Source organism: Malaclemys terrapin, chromosome 14 (genome assembly GCF_027887155.1).
Source record: "Malaclemys terrapin pileata isolate rMalTer1 chromosome 14, rMalTer1.hap1, whole genome shotgun sequence".
Taxonomy (NCBI): Eukaryota; Metazoa; Chordata; order Testudines; family Emydidae; genus Malaclemys; species Malaclemys terrapin.
In genome coordinates, this window is record NC_071518.1 from 42,701,852 (window position 1) to 42,720,258 (window position 18,407).

Sequence of the window (18,407 nt, forward strand, 5' to 3'; positions counted from 1 at the left end):
CAGGCGGGGAGAACTCTGCCTGGTGCTGTATGTCGTTCTCACTATCTGTGAAAGTATCCAGGTCAGGTGGCGAGAGCTGCTGTTCAAACAGTGAGGGCTCCATGTCGAGGAGCGGAGAGTCAGGCTCAGGAGCCACAGAGATATCCTGCTGATGCAGGAATTGTTGCTGATCCCTAGGCTGGTGTGCTGCAGAGCATGAAGTGTGAACGGCAGCCTGGAGTGATTTTTGTTTCGGTTTTGTAGGAGCTGCAAGACAGTCCCGCAAGGGGTCTGAATCTGCTCCGGGGGTGGCAGACAGGCTCGGTGCGGACATTCTTGTTGGCACCAGGATGGAATGTGCTGCCGGCACCGGGTCCATTGTCGGTGTCAGTGAGACTGGAACGGAGGAGAGCTTCCCGCTGCAGGAAGTCGGGTCCCTGCTTTTGCGCCCCGCGTGAGGTGCTGGGGTGATCAGAGTTGCCTGCTCTGGGTGCTGTCAGCACCAAGGGTAAAGACCTTGTGTGAGATCCTTTACCCTTTTGAGTGTCTCTGAGAGGAGACATTAGGGCTTCCTGCCTCTTCACATGCGAGGGTGAAGCCATGCTCTCAGTCGGTTCTGATTTGCCAGGGGAGCGTAAGGGAGAGAGTTTACTGCCCTTCTCCATAGGCGGCTGCAGAGCTTTCTCCATGAGGAGCATTTTTAGCTGCAAGTCTCTGTCATGGCGAGCTCTAGTTTTTAAGCTGGTACAGTGGAGACACTTCGCAGGGACGTGTGTGTCGCTGAGGCATTTAACGCAGAATGAGTGCCCACTGGACCGCAGCATAGACTCCTTGCAGGAGCCACATTTCTGAAAGCCTGGTAACCCCACCATAATGGAAGTATAAGCGGCCGAGGAAGTCTCAACAAGAGACTAACTTGAGGGGACGTTTTTTTTTTAAACTAACGAACTGTGCTAAAGGAAAGGGAGAACTGGGAAATGGCTAGCTAACTATTTCTATTTTTCTCTACTTATTTCCTAGAGTAACCAGGGAAGAGATGAACACTGCCCCGAGTCCCGTCTTCAGCCGAGGATGGTTGAGAAGGAACTGAGGTGGGTGCGGGACACGTGCACTCAGGCAGACCCTAACAACACTGCGAGACAGCAGCTCAGGGCCGGCTTTAGCAAGAGCGGGGCCGGATTCCTGGGGGCTGGGCTTGCTGCAAGCCCCGCCCCCAGGAATCGAGCCGCGCTCCGGCCGGGGTTGCCGGGATTGGGTCTGACCCGGAGCTGCGCCGCGGGGGCCGCACCAGGTGGGGGAGAGCCGAGCCGGGGGACGGGGGAGACCCGAGTCGCGCCAGGGGGACGGGACCCGAGCCGCGCCGCGGGGGCCGCGCCGGGGGTTGGGGGGAGGGGACCCGAGCCGCGCCGCGGGGACCGGGCCGGGGCTGACCCGAGCCGCGGGGACCGGGCCGGGCCGGAGCCGACCCGGGCCGCGCCGCGGGGGCTGGGCCGGGCCAGACCCGGGCCGCGCCGGGGGGGCCGAGCCGGAGCCGAGCCGGGCCAGAGCCGCTGGGGCCTGCGGGAACGGGCCGCGCCTCCCCAGAGCCCTTCTCGCGCCCCCACCACCCCAGCTTACCTTGTGCTGCCGGCCCGCCCCTGCTTCGTCTCAGACTTCCCGCGAATCTCTGATTCGCGGGAAGCAGGGGAGGGGGCGGAGCATTCAGGGGAGGGGAGGAGGGCGAAGTGAGCTGGGGGCGGGGTGGACAGCTGCAGCGCGGGGCCCAATTCAGCCGAATCGGCTGAATCGGCCTAAAGCCGGCCCTGCAGCAGCTGAGCGTGTGCGTCCTGACCAGGCGCTGCTACCGAAGATCTCCGCTCAACAGCGCCGCAACGCACCATCACCTGGAGTGGAGCACCTACAGGGACCGCATTCGAAGAAGAAGGTGACATTACAATCCTAGAAACTAATTCAAAATGACTCATGATTCCAATAAAGGCAACTGGTGAGACACACCAAGCAGGAGAGGGACCACATTCAAGGAAATTACTGTCTGCTCCAGTGTCATGTACACATCTTGTAAAACTACATGTCCATCTGGTGTATTCTGTCTCCATTCACACAGTGATACCAGCATGGTCTCATTAAAAAAAAATGCACAGCTGAGTAAACAAAACATTTTCATTCTATTTTGAATACTTTTTGGAAACTTCTGCTAAAATCCAGCAGTTTAACGAGCAGAGCAGTGGGCACATCTACCCTACTCAGGATATCTACCTTTAATCCAACAGCCTTCCAATAGAACAGTAATCTCAAGCTATCTCCTGCCCTCTGCAGTACAAATGTCTTGCCAGTGAAGATGACTTTAAAAAACACCAAGTTATCTCGTATGGGCATCTATTGCAGACATTTCAAGTCCTATAATCCCGCACATTTGGTTTTGAGACAGGAATTCATAATCAGAAAGACATGAATAACCTGGAGGGTAGGGATAGGGTCCAGAGTGACCTAGACAAATTGAAGGATTGGGCCAAAAGAAATCTGATGAGGTTCAAGAAATACAAGTGCAGAGTCCTGCACTTAAGACGGAAGAATCCCATGCACTGCTACAGGCTGGGGACCGACTGGCTAAGCAGCAGTTCTGCAGAAAAGGACCTGGGGATTATAGTGGATGAGAAGCTGGGTATGAGTCAACAGTGTGCCCTTGTTTGCAAGAAGGCTAATGGCATATTGGGCTGCATTAGTCGGAGCACTGCCAGCCGATTGAGGGAAGTGATTATTCCCTTCTATTTGGCACTGGTGAGGCCACATCTGGAGATTTGCATCCAGTTTTGGGCCCCCCACCACAGAAAGAATGTGGACAAATTGGAGAGAGTCCAGCGGAAGTCAACAAAAATGATCAGGGGGCTGGGGCACATGATTTACGAGGAGAGGCTGAGGGAACTGGGCTTGTTTAGTCTGCAGAAGAGAAGAGTGAGGGGGGATTTGATAGCAGCCTTCAACTATTTGAAGGGGGGTTCCAAAGAGGATGGAACTCGGCTGTTCTCAGTGGTGGCAGATGACAGAACAAGGAGCAATGGTCTCAAGTTGCAGTGGGGGAGATCTAGGTTGGATATTAGGAAACACTATTTCGCTAGGAGGGTGGTGAAGCACTGGAATGGGTTACCTAGGGAGGTGATGGAATCTCCATCCTTGGAGGTTTTTAAGGCCCGGCTTGACAAAGCCTTGGCTGGGATGACTTAGTTGGTGTTGGTCCTGCCTTGAGCAGGGGGTTGGATTAGATGACCTCCTGAGGTCTCTTCCAAACCTAATATTCTATGATTCTATAACCTCAGTGCCCTATAGAGAATCACTGTTGAGAAGCAACTGGTTATGCACAGAGATTCAGACATCTATTGTTTATTGTGGCAATAAAACTTTAAACCTCCTCTAGGTACAACCAAGATATGTTCCACAGCTAATTCAGATTTCTGTCACATGTTAAGCTCAAAACCTGAGCTACACAACAGATGCTTTGGAGCATTTAATGACCCACAGGCTGCAACAACTAATCCTGTCAATGTGTGAACAATGAAACTTTGCATGAACCAAAATTAAGAGAGAATACAAAAAAGTTTAGAGTGCTAAAAACACTGCCCTCTGTTTCCAGGAAAAATACTATGGGAAAACTCATCAGCAGGACAGGTGGAAAATTTTAACTGTGGGAAAAATTGCTTGAATTCCATCATTTCAGGGTCTTTTTAGCAATGTTTGCTGTGTTCCTCAGAATCCAAGTTATTGTTTAAAAATATAGGTTGAGTCCATATTTTTCTTCCTTTGAAAAGAAAAAGCATCCCATGCAAACTGCTGCACTGCTACTGTGTTCACTCATCTTCCAAAACAAAGTGTCCAATCAGAGTCTCCAAGGCCATGAAGGACAGAGGCCATAACAGGGACGCACAGCTGTGCCGCGTGAAAATTAAGGAGCTAAGGCAAGCCTACCACAAAGCCAGAGAGGCAAACGGAAGGTCCGGGGCAGAGCCGCAAACATGCCGCTTCTACATGGAGCTGCATGCCATGCTGGGGGTAAAGCCACCACGACCCCAACTGTGTGCTTTGACTCCTTCAATGGAGAAACACACAGGGAAGCGGGTTCGGGGTACGAGGAAGATGAGGCTGAAGATAATGTAGATAGCTCATAGCAGCAAGGAAGCAGAGAAACCGGTTTCCCCAACAGCCAGGATATGTTTATCACCCTGGACCTCGAACCAGTAACCCCCGAACTCACCCAAGGCGTGCTCCCAGACCCTGAGGGCACACAGGGGACCTCTGGTGAGCGTACCTTTGTAAATATTACACATGGTTTAAAAGTAAGCGTGTTTAATGATTAATGATTAATTTGCCCTGGCAATCGCGGCCAGTACAGCTACTGGAAAAGTCTGTTAACGTGTATGGGGATGGAGCAGAAATCCTCCAGGGACATCTCCAGAAAGCTCTCCTTCATGTACTCCCAAAGCCTTTGCAAAAGGTTTCTGGGGAGGGCTGCCTTATCCCGTCCGCCATGGTAGGACACTTTACCACGCCAGGCCAGTAGCACGTAGTCTGGAATCATTGCATAACAAAGCATGGCAACGTATGGTCCCGGTGTTTGCTGGCATGCAGACAACATCCATTCCTTATCGCTCTTTGTTATCCTCAGGAGAGTGATATCATTCACGGTCACCTGGTTGAAATGGGGCGATTTTATTAACGGGACATTCAGAGGTGCCCGTTCCTGCTCTGCTGAACAGAAATGTTCCCTGCTGTTAGCCACGCGGTGGGGGGGAGGGGTGAAGTGATCATCCCCGAGAATTGGGTGTGGGGGGGAGGGGAGTTAGTTGGGTTTGTGCTGCATGTTAACCCGGAAACCACAGCCCCTCCTTTTACATCGCAAACCCATTTTAAATGGCCAACCCAACAGGTGCTTGGTATGGGAAATGAGGGCGCTACTGTTTGAAACCATTCCCACATGTTAAGAAGGTTAAAAAAGCCAAAAGACTGTGGCTTACCACGGCTGCCTGCAAGCCGAAATCTGTTGTATGGTACTACATGAGTGATCTCTCACACCAAACCGGCAGGCCCTCAATATAAGAGGAAAAATGCGACCTTGTAACGAAAGCACGTGCTGTGTAATGTGAACAGCAAAATTTAACGTGAAAGAGTGTACCCACTGTTCTCTAAAATGTGTCTTTTTTAACCACCTCTCCCTTCTCCTTCACCAGCTGCAAATGTTTCTCCTTCACAGAAGCTAGTGAAGATTAGAAGGAGAAAACGGCGGACTCGGGATGATTGGAGCTCCAGATGTCCTCCCACGCTGACAGAGCACAGCAGAATGCGTGGAGGCAGTCAATGTCAGACTACAGAAAAGCACAATATGAACGAGAGGAGAGGTGGCGGGCTGAATCGCGGGATGAACAGAGCAAGTGGCGGGCTGAAGATGATAGGTGGCGTCAGCTTGCAGACAGAAGGCAAGAGTCAATGCTCCGGCTGCTGGAGCATCAAACTGATATGCTCCCAGCGTATGACTGAGCTGCAGGAAAGGCAGCAGGAGCAGAGATCGCCGCTACAGCCCCTGTGTAACCAACAGCCCTCCTCCCCAAGTTCCATAGCCTCCTCACCCAGATGCCCAAGAACATGGTGGGGGGGCCTCCGGACACCCAGTCACTCCACCCCAGATGATTGCCCGAGCATCAGAAGGCTGGCCTTCAATAAGAGTTAAAGTTTTAAACTGCAGTGTAGAATCATAGAATCATAGAATATCAGAGTTGGAAGGGACCTCAAGAGGTCATCTAGTCCAACCCCCTGCTCAAAGCAGGACCAATTCCCAGCTAAATCATCCCAGCCAGGGCTTTGTCAAGCCGGGCCTTAAAAACCTCCAAGGAAGGAGACTCCACCACCTCCCTAGGTAACGCATTCCAGTGTTTCACCACCCTCCTAGTGAAATAGTTTTTCCTGATATCCAACCTGGACCTCCCCCACTGCAACTTGAGACCATTGCTCCTTGTTCTGTCATCTGCCACCACTGAGAACAGCCGAGCTCCATCCTCTTTGGAACCCCCCTTCAGGTAGTTGAAGGCTGCTATCAAATCCCCCCCTCATTCTTCTCTTCTGGAGACTAAACAATCCCAGTTCTCTCAGCCTCTCCTCATAAGTCATGTGCTCCAGACCCCTAATCATTTTTGTTGCCCTCCGCTGGACTCTTTCCAATTTTTCCACATCCTTCTTGTAGTGTGGGGCCCAAAACTGGACACAGTATTCCAGATGAGGCCTCACCAATGTCGAATAAAGGGGAACGATCAATTTCCTCGATCTGCTGGCAATGCCCCTACTTATACAGCCCAAAATGCCGTTAGCCTTCTTGGCAACAAGAGCACACTGTTGACTCATATCCAGCTTCTCGTCCACTGTGACCCCTAGGTCCTTTTCAGCAGAACTGCTACCTAGCCATTCGGTCCCTAGTCTGTAGCAGTGCATGGGATTCTTCCGTCCTAAGTGCAGGACTCTGCACTTGTCCTTGTTGAACCTCATCAGGTTTTTTTCTGCCCAATCCTCTAATTTGTCTAGGTCCCTCTGTATCCGATCCCTACCCTCTAGTGTATCTACCACGCCTCCTAGTTTAGTGTCATCTGCAAACTTGCTGAGAGTGCAGTCCACACCATCCTCCAGATCATTAATAAAGATATTAAACAAAACCGGCCCCAGGACCGACCCTTGGGGCACTCCACTTGAAACCGGCTGCCAAATAGACATGGAGCCATTGATCACTACCCGTTGAGCCCGACGATCTAGCCAGCTTTCTATCCACCTTACAGTCCATTCATCCAGCCCATACTTCTTTAACTTGGTGGCAAGAATACTGTGGGAGACAGTATCAAAAGCTTTGCTAAAGTCAAGAAATAACACATCCACTGCTTTCCCCTCATCCACAGAGCCAGTTATCTCATCATAGAAGGCAATTAGGTTAGTCAGGCACGACTTCCCCTTCGTGAATCCATGCTGACTGTTCCTGATCACTTTCCTTTCCTCTAAATGTTTCATAATTGATTCCTTGAGGACCTGCTCCATAATTTTTCCAGGGACTGAGGTGAGGCTGACTGGCCTGTAGTTCCCCGGATCCTCCTCCTTCCCTTTTTTAAAGATGGGCACTACATTAGCCTTTTTCCAGTCATCTGGGACCTCCCCCGATCGCCATGAGTTTTCAAAAATAATGGCTAATGGCTCTGCAATCTCACCCGCCAACTCCTTTAGCACCCTCGGATGCAGCGCATCCGGCCCCATGGACTTGTGCACGTCCAGTTTTTCTAAATAGTCCCGAACCACTTCTTTCTCCACAGAGGGCTGGTCACCTTCTCCCCATGCTGTACTGCCCAGTGCAGCAATCTGGGAGCTGACCTTGTGCGTGAAGACAGAGGCAAAAAAATCATTGAGTACATTAGCTTTTTCCACATCCTCGGTCACTAGGTTGCCTCCCTCATTCAGTAAGGGGCCCACACTTTCCTTGATTTTCTTCTTGTTGCTAACATACCTGAAGAAACCCTTCTTGTTACTCTTAACATCTCTTGCTAACTGCAACTCCAAGTGTGATTTGGCCTTCCTGATTTCACTCCTGCACGCCTGAGCAATATTTTTATACTCCTCCCTGGTCATTTGTCCAATCTTCCACTTCTTATAAGCCTCTTTTTTGCGTTTAAGATCAGCAAGGATTTCACTGTTTAGCCAAGCTGGTCGCCTGCCATATTTACTATTCTTTCTACACATCGGGATGGTTTGTTCCTGCAACCTCAATAAGGATTCTTTAAAATACAGCCAGCTCTCCTGGACCCCTTTGCCCTTCATGTTATTCTCCCAGGGGATCCTGCCCATCTGTTCCCTGAGGGAGTCAAAGTCTGCTTTTCTGAAGTCCAGGGTCCATATTCTGCTGCTCTCCTTTCTTCCTTGTGTCAGGATACTGAACTCGACCATCTCATGGTCACTGCCTCCCAGGTTCCCATCCACTTTTGCTTCCCCTACTAGTTCTTCCCTGTTTGTGAGCAGCAGGTCAAGAAAAGCTTTGCCCCTAGTTGGTTCCTAGTGTGTCCTTTTCCTTCCCTCCTCCCCCACCCATCCCGGGCTACCTTGGCAATTATCCCCCTAGGTGTGTGAAGAATTAATGAAGAATGCATGAATGTGAAGTAACAATGACTTTATTGCCTCTGCAAGCGGTGCTCGAGGGTGGGGTGGTCGGTTTACAAGGAAGTAGAGTGAACCGGGGGGGAGGGGGGCGGCGCAGACGGTTCATCAAGGAGAAACAAACAGAAGTTTCACACCGTAGCCTGGCCAGTCACAAAACTCGTTTTCAAAGCTTCTCTGATGCACACCGCGCCCTGTTGTGCTCTTCTAACCGCCCTGGTGTCTGGCTGTGCGTAATCAGCGGCCAGGTGATTTGCCTCAACCTTCCACCCCGCCATAAATGTCTCCCTCTTACTCTCACAGATATTGTGGAGCGCACAGCAAGCAGCAATAACAATGGGGATATTCTTTTCACTAAGGTCTGAGCGAGTCAGTAAGCTGCGCCAGCGCGCTTTTAAATGTCCAAATGCACATTCCACCACCATTTGGCACTTGCTCAGCCTGTAGTTGAACAGGTCCTGACTACAGTCCAGGCTGCCTGTGTACAGCTTCATGAGCCATGGCATTAAGGGGTAGGCTGAGTCCCCAAGGATCACGATAGGCATTTCAACATCCCCAATGGTTATTTTCTGGTCCGGGAAGAAAGTCCCTTCCTCCAGCTTTCGAAACAGACCAGAGTGCCTGAAGACGCGAGCATCATGTACCTTTCCTGGCCATCCCATGCTGATGTTGGTGAAACGTCCCTTGTGATCCACAAGGGCTTGCAGCAGCATTGAAAAGTACCCCTTGCGGTTTATGTACTCGGTGGCTTGGTGCTCCGGTGCCAAGATAGGGATATGGGGTCCGTCTATCGCCCCACCACAGTTTGGGAATCCCATTGCAGCAAAGCCATCCACTATGGTCTGCACGTTTCGCAGAGTCACTACCTTGATATCAGCAGGTCTTTGATTGCCCTGGCAACTTGGATCACAGCAGCCCCCACAGTAGATTTGCCTCTCCAAATTGATTCCTGACTGACCGGTAGCTGTCTGGAGTTGCAAGCTTCCACAGGGCTATCGCCACTCACTTCTCAACTGTGAGTGCTGCTCTCATTCTGGTATTCTGGAGCTCCAGGGCAGGGAAAGCAAGTCACAAAGTTCCATGAAAGTGCCCTTACGCATGCGAAAGTTTCGCAGCCACTGGGAATCGTCCCACATCTGCAACACGATGCAGTCCCACCAGTCTGTGCTTGTTTCCCGGGCCCAGAATCGGCGTTCCATGGCATGAATCTGCCCCAGTAACACCATGATTTGAACATTGCTGGGGCCTGTGCCTTGTGAAAGGTCTATGTCCATGTCAATTTCCTCATCACTCTCATCGCCGCGCTGCAATCGCCTCCTCAGCTGGTCCTGGTTTTGCTTTGGTATGTCCTGGCTCTGCATATATTCCAGGACAATACGCGTAGTGTTCATAGTGCTCACAATTGCCGCGGTGATCTGAGCAGGCTCCATGATCCCAGTGCTATGGCATCTGGTCTGAAAAAAGGCGCGAAACTAGTAGCTGACAGAGGGAGGGAGGGGCAAGTGACGACATGGCATACAGGTACAGGGAATTAAAATCAACAAAGGTGGCTGTGCATCAGGGAGAAACACAAACAACTCACACAGAATGGCCCCCCCAAAGATTGAACTCAAAAGCCTGGGTTTAGCAGGCCGTTGATTTCACGGAGGGAGGGGGAAGCAAATGAATACAGAACAAATCTATTTTTTACATCTTAAGCTGGCAGACGACGGTGCAGCATGACTGATAGTCCTCGGCATCTTCTGGGTGCTTGGCAGAAAATACTGGGCGCTTGGCAGAAAATAGCGTACTACAACTGATAGCCATCATCGTCATTGGGAAGACAGCAGAATATGACTGGGGGACATACGGAGTTTCAGCCATTGCAGTATGACGATGACAGATACCAGTCGTAATACACCATCTACTGCCAAAAGGCAAGGGGCTGCTGCTGTGTAGCAATGCAGCCCCAGGTCTGCCAGCCTCACGTCTGCAAGCACCCAGATCGCTGATGAAGGCTACCAGTCATACTGCACCGTCTACTGCCAAAAGGCAATTTGCTGCTGCTGTGTAGCAATGCAGTACCACATCTGCCGGCACCCAGATGACATATGGTGACGGTGAGCTGAGCTGAGCGGGCTCCATGCTTGGCGTGGTATGTTGTCTGCACAGGTAACCCAGGTAAAAAGGCACGAATCGATTGTCTGCCATTGCTCTGATGGAGGGGGAGGGGCCTGACGACATGTACCCAGAATCCCCCGCGACACTGTTTTGCATCATTCAGGCATTGGGATCTCAACCCAGAATTCCAATGGGCAGCGGAGACTGCGGGAACTGTGGGATAGCTACCCATAGTGCAACGCTCCGGAAGTCGACGCGAGCCTCGGTACTGTGGACACGGTCCGCCGACTTAATGCACCTAGAGCATTTTATGTGGGGACACACACAATCGGCTGTATACAACAGATTTCTATAAAACCGGCTTTTATAAATTCAACCTAATTTCATAGTGTAGACAAGATTACTTGATTCACTCTCTGTGTGACTCAAGTAATTTAAGGATTGAATGGATATTTAAGGACTGAAAGGAGTCTAGGGCCTTGTCTAAACTACCAAGTTTTGTCACCAAAAACTGCCTTTTGTCGACAAAACAGCAAGAGCGTAAACACTACAATGGGACTTTTGTCATGAAAAATGCCCAGTTTTGGCAACAAAAAACTTCCACCCCACAAGAGACTTTTGTCTTTTCCCCTCCCTTTATTGTCAACAAAAAGCCAGTGTAGACACTGTTGATTGTTTTGTCGACAGAACTGGCTTCTGCCGGTATCCCACAATGCCTGCGCTGATTGCTCTGCTCAGTGTTTTGATCTCCGCTACCCTGCAGGTATGTGTCCTCCCCTTTCAAAGCTCCGGGAAGTATCTGTGTGCTGCTCCGTTTGGGAAACAAAGAGCAAATCATGGGATGGCTCCTGTTTTGTCCGGCACTAGGAACACAGCAGCAGGCGGAGGGGGACAGACTGCTGTGCTGCTTTGCCATTCCTCAACATGGAGAGCTCACAGAGCTACTCGTGATGCGGCTCGCGGCAGCGGAGGGGGCTGTGGGAGAACTCGGAGAGAATCCCAAGATGCGCAGCGATCAGCTCTTCCTTCCCACAACACTGCACTGTGGGATACATACCCACGGTGCATTGCTCACCCTGTCGATGATGGTGTCCCCATTGTGGACATGATCCGTCAACAGAGGGAACAAGTGTAAACACCCTTTGGCGATTTTTGTTTTGTCCACTTTTGGGTGTCGACATAAGTTTTGTCAACAAAACTTGGTAGTGCAACAAGCCCTAGTAGTAGCTTCTTATCAATGACCCAAAGCTGAAGGGGGCCTAGTGCTAATTTCTCTTGAAAGCAGCTATAGGCAAGCTTTGAGCAGGGAATTTGGTGTCTTAAAGGGATCCTTTGCTGCAGCTTCTAGGTGCTGCTGTAATAAGTAACAATGGTGTCTCCAACATAATCCTAAATGGCAGTATGGGCCTCCTCTAGTTCCAGAAGCCCCTACTCAGCTACCAAAGTCTCCTGCTTTCCCAGGGAAAATGTCTATGATTCAATTCTGAGTTGTCAATACAGAAATCTAGACACCATGGAAATGTGGGGGAGAGTGAAGCTGAAGCAGAATCAGTGGATTTTGCCACAGAATATAGGATTTACTGTGGAGTAAATGGGGTCTTGACTGCAAGACAGAAAACCAGACTATAATGCATTAAAAAGGTATTGTGTAGATGGGACCTAAATCCCTTTTAACCAGACCAAAATCCTAGACAGTTGTGACGGTGCTGCCCGTGGGAGCCAGCTGAGGTCACTCAATTAGAGTGAACTGCAAACAAAATGGGGCAGACAAACTCCAATACTTAGGTTTACCAAGCCAGCACAAAACAGCTCCTGTAGTGCCTCACTGGTTACTTAGAAGTTCAAACAATGCAGTTCCCCTAAAGTACCCAGCCTTAGGCCTCCATCCAGACACACCTGTCAGATATGATGATGATTACTGAAAATCTTATCTCATCATATAAAAGAAAAGGTTCTTCCAATCCCAAAGGATTAGCCACATACCCAGGTTCAATTATAACATAGATCTTATCCAAAATACACGCTTATAGCCAATTCTTATTAACTAAGCTAATATTTATTAAAAAAAGAAAAGAGAGAGTGTTGGTTAAAAGATCAATATACAGACAGACTTGAATTCAATTCTTGAGGTTCAGATGCATAGCAGAGGTGAGCTTGTAGTTGCCAAAAGTCCTTTTAGAAATAGTCCATAAGTTATAGTCCAATATCCATATTCAGGGTGACTCCAGTCAGTGACTGGGGATCTCAATCCTTGTGGCTTAAGCTTTCTCCCTCTTGAAATCCAAAACAGATTTGAGATGCAGCAGGATCGTGTTCCAGGGTTCTTACACATTTCCAGCAGCCTTTCGGCCTGAGAAAACAATAGACTTAATTCTCCTTCCAAACATTCTGGCAATTAACACAGGGTAATTTATCCATTAAACAGTTTAGATACAGGTTATCACAACCTTCAAAGAGACATATAGACAGTAATACTATTTCACTCAAGTACCATCACAAATGTTAATATTTCCTTTTTGATCTTTGAATTTAAAACTATAGCAATAGACAAAACTTGTTTGCTTACATCACAAGCCCTGAGCAAACATCTACCCTTTTACCTCTAACAATGCAGACTTGCATTTTAAAGCTCTATTCATTTACATATCTTCCTAACCAGTTTCTACAGTTCACCCATGGGTCAGGTCAGTCTGAGTTAATTAACTGTTTCTGGCCCTGTCACCTTTCACTGAAATATTATTTTACACGCATAACGTCACACCCCCAGCGTAAAATTGATGCAGGAAGGGATGACACAAACATCGCTGAGTGCATCCCAAAAACTCCCCATCCTGGGTTCTGTCTCATTACAGCTTGTACTGGGTTAGAAGCCATGTCATTGCGTAACAGAAATGGTTTACCCAACTCATGTTCAGTAATCTCTTTACAAACTTAAGGTAAAACTTGGTTAGAACATTAGTGGATTGGATCTGCTCTTGCAGCATGGTTTCTGTATATTTCATGTGATTTTGCCAAGAACTAAAGAAAATAACTACTTTATCTATACAAGTTCTGGCAAATGTTTGGAACCCAATTAACACCAAGTTAATGTAGATATTAATGTTGTTCATAGTACAGGAATCTTGGCATTTAGCCATGGAAGCAATATGGTAGTGTGCCACAGTTTTCCTTTTTATTCAGCACATTAAGTCTGGAATGTCTTTTCTTTTGTGAAAAGTTCAAATACTGTTTACAGGCATTAACTATGCAACATTAGCATTACAAGACCCTCTAACATAAGGCGTGTCCTTATGTATCACTTGTAACATGTTCAAGGGATTTTCCAAAAAGATTAGGCACATTGTACATTTTTACAGTTTTTGGTAATAGCAATACATAAGTTACAAAAATTACCATCAGCAATAACAAATTCATTGCAAGTCTCCATTTGCTATGCCACACCTTTGGTTCAATACCATTGGAGTTTGGGCCTTTTAGGGCTACCCTATAGTTTCTCTTTGCAAAATTAAGTTATCTTCTTTTTTCTTTTCCTGAAGGAGTAAATCCTGATTTTTCTTGCTCAACAGAATTTACTGGCTGATGGGGTGGGCTCTCTGTGCTAACAGCTATTAGCAAGGTTTCAGAGTAGCAGCCGTGTTAGTCTGTATCCGCAAAAAGAAGAACAGGAGTACTTGTGGCACCTTAGAGACTAACAAATTTATTAGAGCATAAGCTTTCGTGGACTACAGCCCACTTCTTCGGATGCTATTAGCAAGTTTTTCTTCTCCCTGACAGCCAGGTAATTTGCATTAAACACAGACACTAGCTTTTAGATTTTTAGCTGCTACCCATTCCAAGGCTGGTCTCTGTCTTACAGAGATACCACACAAATCCAAAGAGTCTGAGGGTGAGAGTTTGCTTGCTCTTCCCTGCATCCTCAAACATTTAGCCATAAAACTGTTCTGTTTTGAAACACCAGTGACCAAATCTGTCCTCAGACCCTGAAGCACAGACTGCTCACTCAAAGAATTAGCATGGAGACAGTCCTGTCCCAAACCCATTGTCTTCCCAACAAGCTGGCCAAACCCAGCCACTTGGTCATAGGGCTGTTTAAATTCCTTAACAGCTTTTACTCCACTTGAGACCTTTTCAAAGCTCTTCGCATTGGATCTTTCAAAAGGAAAGTCGGTGGATCCATTCACAATAGAAAATTTCTGGCTGTTAGGAACTGAAACTTCCTTGATTAAATCACTCTCACACCCTTCAGTTGCAGGGAACTGCTTGCACCGATTACCATGAGGATTCCTTTCTCCAGCAGCTTTTCTAAGGCTTTAGCTACACTGGCGCTGTGCAGCGCTGCAACTTGCTGCGCTCAGAGGTGTGAAAAAACACCCCCCCGAGCACAGCGAGTGCAGCACTGGAAAGTGCCAGTGTAATCAGTGCCTGCAGCGCTGCGAGCTATTCCCCTCGGAGAGGCGGAGTACGTACGGCGCTGCGAGCTATTCCCCTCGGAGAGGCGGAGTACGTACGGCGCTGCGAGCTATTCCCCTCGGAGAGGCGGAGTACGTACGGCGCTGCGAGCTATTCCCCTCGGAGAGGCGGAGTACGTACGGCGCTGCGAGCTATTCCCCTCGGAGAGGCGGAGTACGTACGGCGCTGCGAGCTATTCCCCTCGGAGAGGCGGAGTACGTACGGCGCTGCGAGCTATTCCCCTCGGAGAGGCGGAGTACGTACGGCGCTGCGAGCTATTCCCCTCGGAGAGGCGGAGTACGTACGGCGCTGCGAGCTATTCCCCTCGGAGAGGCGGAGTACGTACGGCGCTGCGAGCTATTCCCCTCGGAGAGGCGGAGTACGTACGGCGCTGCGAGCTATTCCCCTCGGAGAGGCGGAGTACGTACGGCGCTGCGAGCTATTCCCCTCGGAGAGGCGGAGTACGTACGGCGCTGCGAGCTATTCCCCTCGGAGAGGCGGAGTACATACGGCGCTGCGAGCTATTCCCCTCGGAGAGGTGGAGTACTGTACAGTGGCGCGACTACACTCACGCTTCACAGCGCTGCCGTGGCAGCGCTGTGAAGTCCCAAGTATAGCCAAGCCCTAAGCAACAATTTACCCCTCAGAGAAATTCTGCTCTTACCCTTTTCACCTAGGGCTTGCTCTAAACGAACACTTCCCTGAGCCACAACAGACTCTTTCTGGGTCTTACTCACATCCATGATCACCTTTGGCCCATTATGCAGATTTCTACACAATCCCCTTTCAGGCAAACTCATAGACTTACTAGATAAAAGGTTAGAGGTACTCTCTCCTTCCCTCTGCAACTTTTTTTTTATAGTCACTGGCAACCTGCAAATTGTTAAGCTCAACACACACAAGTTTAGGAATTATTTTCTCCTTGTGGCAAGTTTCCACACCATCGGTAGGTAAAACAATCAAATCACCTTAACGCTTTCCTTGTGCTCTGATTAGGATATCACCCTGATTAAACAGAGATGCTACACCCATTTCCAACCACACATTAGCAACAGGCGAAATACAAGCACCAGAATTGTCTGGTCTCTGGGATTTTGCTAAGACACGAACTGGATGCAACCTAGTTACGGTGCCATCCTCCCCAACAGACACAAACTTAGGACCATTTCCTTCCTGGGCTTTAGTTGAATTTAGAACCAAATCTGAGACAACTGCACTATTCTCAACCATCACAGGCTGAAAGGCACCTTCTGTCTGCTCCACAGACAAAGAAGAGCTGCAGACACATTTTCCTTTACTAGACACACAGCTCGGGATTTTACTTCCCTTGTCCCAGCACACAGGGCAGTTCACAGACAACTGCTTGAAGACCGAGGTAGCTTCCTCCATAGGCAAGTCAATACCCCTGACAGACACAGGCACATTTCCTTTACTGTCACTATTCTCCACACAGGAAACAGGTAAGGTATAGGGACACTCATTTTCCACTCTCCTGGCCTTCCCAAACTGCTGACTAGATAAAGCCATCAGCTTACAAGGCTGCCTAGGCTCATCCAAAATCTCCTGGTTCTCTTCTCCCTTCGCTTGATCTAATTCCAGATTTACTTCCGAGACATTCGGCAGACATTCAGACACTTTATTCACAGACAAACAGCTTTTTCCCACCAGGTTAGAATCCCCCTCTCCCTGGCCATAGCAAAACTGGTTGAACACAGAACTGCTTAGAGTAATACAACATATCACCATAGTTATAAACTGGACTTTTAAGAGGATACAGTTTTCGCTATTCTTGCATTGCTTTTTTGACTTGGAGCTGGAGTCTAGCCCGTCTCCTGTTCCATCTTGTGAGTCTCCTGTTCCCTCTGTTGAGCTTTCTCCTCAGCAGCTAGAAGTTCCAGATGCCCCTTACGAGCAATCGAAGATCTGCTAGATTCCGTTCATGCTCAAGTTGCAGTTTATTTGCTGCCTTCTGCATTCTAATTGCTTCTGTATCATCAGGTAAGGACTGGGCTTCTACCTCCTGATCACTGGCCATTAACAGCTCTCTCAGTTCTTGATTTGTAGCTTTCTTTCTAAAGCTTATCCCCTTTTCTGAACACAAATCTTCCAGGGCTTTTTTGTCAAGACCCTCATATACTCTTTGCTCATCCATTGCAACTGCTCTTTAACCAACCTATCTCTCAATACCAAATTTCAAATTTGGATAGCGTGGGGTTCTGACCCAAAGCTTAATTGACCTCTTGAGGTCCCTTCCAACCCTGATATTCTATGATTCTATGTTTCTGTGGATCCTGCCGACTACGCCACTGTGACGGTGCTGCCCGTGGGAGCCAGCTAAGGTCACTCAATCAGGGTGAACTGCAAACAAAACGGGGCAGATAAACCCCAAACGCTGGTGGATATTCCAATACTTAGGTTTACCAAGCCAGCACAAAACAGCTCCTGTAGTGCCTCACTGGTTACTTAGAAGTTCAAAAACGCAGTTCCCCTGAAGTACCCAGCCTTAGGCCTCCATCCAGACACACCTGTCAGATATGATGATGATTACTGAAAATCTTATCTCATCATATAAAAGAAAAGGTTCTTCCAATCCCAAAGGATTAGCCACATACCCAGGTTCAATTATAACATAGATCTTACCCAAAATACACGCTTATAGCCAATTCTTATTAACTAAGCTAAAATTTATTAAAAAAGAAAAGAGAGAGAGTGTTGGTTAAAAGATCAATATACAGACAGACTTGAATTCAATTCTTGAGGTTCAGATGCATAGCAGAGGTGAGCTTGTAGTTGCCAAAAGACCTTCTAGAAATAGTCCATAGGTTATAGACCAGGGGTCGGCAACCTACGGCATGCGTGCCAAACACGGCACGTGAGCCGATTCTGAATGGCACGCTGCCTGCCGGTGAGAGAAGGAGGGGTGGAGGGGCCGGAAAGCGCCACGCTGGGGGAAGAAGCGGGGGAGGAGGGAAGCTTGGCTGCGTCAAGACTTCTGCCTCCTGCCCCGGCAGGGGAGAGCGGTGGGGGGGTCCCGGTCCCTTGCCCCACTCAGCCCCCCCGCCCACCGCTCTCCCCTACGGGGGCAGAAGGCAGAGGTTTGGTCCTGCGGCAGCCAATTTTCCCTCCTCCCCCGCTTTTTCCCACAGCTTGGTGCATTCCGGCCCCTCTGCCCCTCCTCCTCCCTCTCCCTGCCGGGATGGCCCTTGCAAGGGGGGGCGGGGGAAGAGCGGCAGGCTGCACACAGCTCCGTAGAGCAGGCAGAGAGGTAGGGATGGGCCTGGGGGAAGGGGGTGGAACAGGGCATATCCCTCCCAGCCCCCTGCCCTGAGCTGCTCAGGGCAGGGGGCTGGGAGCACCCCCACGAGCCGAGCACCCTAGCCCTCTGCCCTGCACCCCACCCCCCCAGCCCTCTGCCCTGACCTCCCCCCAACACCCACCCAGCCTTCTGCCCTGCACCCCCATAGCCCCAGTCTTCTACCCTGCACCCCCCACACCGCCCAGCCCTCTGCCCTGACCTCGAGTCACCCCCAACACCCAGCCTTCAGCCCTGCACCCCCACACCTCTCCAGCCCTCTGTCCTGAACCCCCCCACATCCAGCCTTTTGCCCTGCACCTCCACACACCCCCAGCCCTCTGCCCTGAACACCCCCCACACCCAGCCTTCTGCCCTGCACCCCCCACACACACCCAGCCTTCTGCCCTGAACACCCCCC

General features: G+C 49.6%; 1 protein-coding gene across 2 annotated transcripts in view; it reads right to left on the reverse strand.

Moving 5' to 3' along the window:
• Positions 1-18,407, reverse strand: part of PDPR (pyruvate dehydrogenase phosphatase regulatory subunit) — an 81,179-nt gene that overhangs the window by 54,458 nt on the left and 8,314 nt on the right. The gene's annotated exons all lie outside the window — the stretch shown is intronic.